Raw genomic sequence first — 3,227 nt, forward strand, 5'->3', positions numbered from 1 at the left:
TGAATCATGAATCTATGATACACAGCCTGCTCTGCTGCTCTGACCCATACTTCTCCCTGGGAGAGCCTGGAGGCCTGTCCCTACACAAAGATATTCCTGGAGGCATTAGCAAGGAGACACCTGCAACCTTATAAAGCTGTTGTGCCTGTCCTGTGCTGGCTGAGGATACAGTGAAGGGAGTTGCTGTGGAGATGAGTTCTTTGATCTCAAGTAAAATAAGTGATCCCAGAATGGTCTAGGTGAATGGCAATCCTTAGGCCTCCTGATCAGTTTGGGCTACAATAACAGAATACCAAAATCTGAGTGTCTTAAAGAAAAACTCTATCTCACAGTTCTGGAGACTGGAAGTCCCAGATGAGGCTGCCAGCATGGTAAAGTGAGAACCCACATCCTGGTTTACAGTTAAATGCATCCTCAGCTAACACAGTGAGCTCCAGTCTAATTTTGTTCTTACAAGGATGCACATCCTGTTACAGGGGCTCTATCATCATGACCTCATCTAAACCTAATTCTCTCCCAGATGTCTCACCTCTTAATACCACCTCATTGGGAGTTAGGGTTTCAACTTAGGAGTGTTGAGGAGGTCACAAATTCCCTAACACCAGGAGAGGACAACTGCTGGAATACACCACAGGTGAATAGTAATCGGCATGAATGACCTGTGGGGACATTTGACAATGTCCAGCTGGTCACAGACCTAAGAAGTTAAACACAAGAGCAGCCTACCAAAGTGCTTCTTGACAGGTTCAGGCAATGTCTGTGGGTCTGGTGGGCAGAAACCTAACATTAAGTCACTGTACTGGGCATTCACAGCCTCTGATGCAGCTTCTAGAACCACCCAGTTCACAGACATGGAGTCCAAAAGACCTTGCCATGGGATGCACCTGTTCTGTAAAGTTTCAGTAAAACTTTCCCCAGAGTTAATAGGGCCATTTACCAGTGTGACAGTAAACTGAAGAAAGGAAAACAACTTTGGGGGTGGTGATTAACTGATATTGGCTGTGAACTGAAGCTAATCCATAGACATAAAATCAACTAATCAAGATAAAGCAAAAAAAAAAAAAAAGTGGAAATAAACAAACAAAAATCCATCGTAATTGATCAGCCATCATGGGAGTTTGTAGGGATCAGTAGTAGGTGGACCCTTGGGCAGTGTTGGTGTCACAGTGGATCCTGTGGCACCATGCAGGCATTCAGTGGTTGCTTCCCTAGTGTCAGAGTGATGGGAGAAGTGTATTTAATGACTTACAGTGGTGAGAAGGTTCAAGTGAAGACCCCCGGAACTCTTCCCTCAGCCTACCAACATAGTCTTCCAAAAGTGATCCTGCATCCTGGGGAAATTTCAAGATTGGTTTTACCGGCATAGAGTTGAACGGTGAAAAGCTTATGAAAAAGGTCTGGAAATTGACAGTGGTCATGGTTGCAGAATAGAGCGCATGTACTTGATACAACTTAATTTTAAAATTAAAAATGGTTAAAATGGGAGGTGGGGGTGGATGTTGTAGCTCAGTGAATGAAGCTGCTGCTTGCCATGCCCCCATCCTATATATCAGAGTGCCTGGCTGGAGTATGGGCTGCTGTGTGCTTCAGACTCATCCGCCCACTAATACACACCCTAGGAGGCAGCAGATGATGATGGCTCAGGTTCCTGGACCCCTGCCACCCGTGCGGGAAAACCTGGATGGGATTTCAGGCGCCTGGCTTCTGCCCTGGCCATGCAGACATTTAGGGAGTGAACCAGTGCATGGAAGATCGATCGATCTCTCTGTCTCTCTGTCTTTCAAGTAGATGAAAAATAAACAAACATTTTTAAAATTGTTAAAATGCTGTATTTTACGTTAGGTATATTTGGCCACAATTTAAAAACTGTAGGTTTATCGTTTACTGGCTCTGTCACTTTAACTTACAAAGAAAAGTGTTTGCACGGTTCACCTTGTGCCGGTCTGTTGTGACACGCTTCAAATGATATCAGAATCAGCTGGGTCAGTGCTGCCGCTGTGCATGCTCTAGTATTTTCCATGTGCTGCGCCCAGTTCAGTATGATTGCCATTGTAGTGATGGACGCCAGTTTTGGCCAGCGTGGCCGAGTACTCAATGTTGTATTTAATTCCTCAAAGCGAGGCAGTTGTTGGTGAGCAGGATGTTTCACTTTGCCTTGTCTGGTGATCTTCAGAGTCTGCTGGTACCCCAGCATGTATCTTCCCCTCTTCATAACAAATTACAGTCTAGAGCTGATCAGCCCCAGCAGCTCCTCTGTCGTCTTCGCATGCAGCCTCATCCTGCCTCGGGTGCGCAAAGGCCTCCAACCAAGAGAAGCCGCAGAGGTGGCCAGGGAGTCAGAAGGGCAAAACCGAAAGATAATTCCAACTGTTTCTTGTTACTATCATCAGATTCAAGAAAGAATAGTCATAAAAGACAAACGGCACATTGGGGCCAGTGCTGTGGCACAGTAGGTTAATCCTCCGCCTGAAGTGCCCGCATCCCATATAGGCACCGGTTCTATTCCTGGCTGCTCCTCTTCCAATCCAGCTCTCTGCTGTGGCCTGGGAAGGCAGTGGAAGATGGATCAAATGCTTTGGCCCCTGCACCTGCGTGGGAGACCAGGAAGAAGCTCCTGGATCCTGGCTTCGGATCGGCGCAGCTCTGGCTGTTGCAGCCATCTGGGGAGTGAACCAACGAAAGGAAGACCTTTCTGTCTCTCTCTCTCTCTCTCACTGTCTGTAACTCTACCTCTCAAACAAATAAATAAAAATCTTTTTTAAAAAAAAAACTGCACAAACTTTTAAAAATGAGGGGTAGACGTGCTGTACAGAGCTCAAGATGCTGCTTGGAACACCTCCATGCATTTCTGGCGCCCTGCTAATGCTCCGGGTGGCAGCAGGTGACGGGCCAAGTAGCTCGGCCTCTGCCACCCATGTGGGATTCATCACTGAGTTCCTGGGTTTAGAATGGCCTTGCTTCCGCTATTGTGTACATGTGAGGAGTAAATAAGCAGATGGAAGATTTCTGTCTTTGTCTTTCACTGTCTGTGTGTGTGAGGGAAAAAGTAACCATCAGTGATTTAAAAATATAAATTGTCTAGCAAAACTGAATAATACTAGTAAAATATACCCCATATGTATTCAGTTTCTTCTTTTCCTTTTAATTTTTAGGGATAGGAGCATAAATATGCAGTTAAAGTTAAAATTGCATGTAATTTAGGGCAGGCCTTTGGCACAGCAGTTAAG

The 3,227-nt window shown here is 45.7% G+C and overlaps 1 pseudogene; it reads right to left on the bottom strand.

The window, feature by feature from the left end:
* Positions 1 to 1,928: 1,928 nt before the first annotated feature.
* On the bottom strand, positions 1,929 to 2,278 carry LOC133762218 (large ribosomal subunit protein eL30-like; annotated as a pseudogene).
* Positions 2,279 to 3,227: the final 949 nt, after the last annotated feature.

The sequence above is a fragment of the Lepus europaeus genome, chromosome 6, assembly GCF_033115175.1.
Source record: "Lepus europaeus isolate LE1 chromosome 6, mLepTim1.pri, whole genome shotgun sequence".
Classification (NCBI taxonomy): Eukaryota; Metazoa; Chordata; class Mammalia; order Lagomorpha; family Leporidae; genus Lepus; species Lepus europaeus.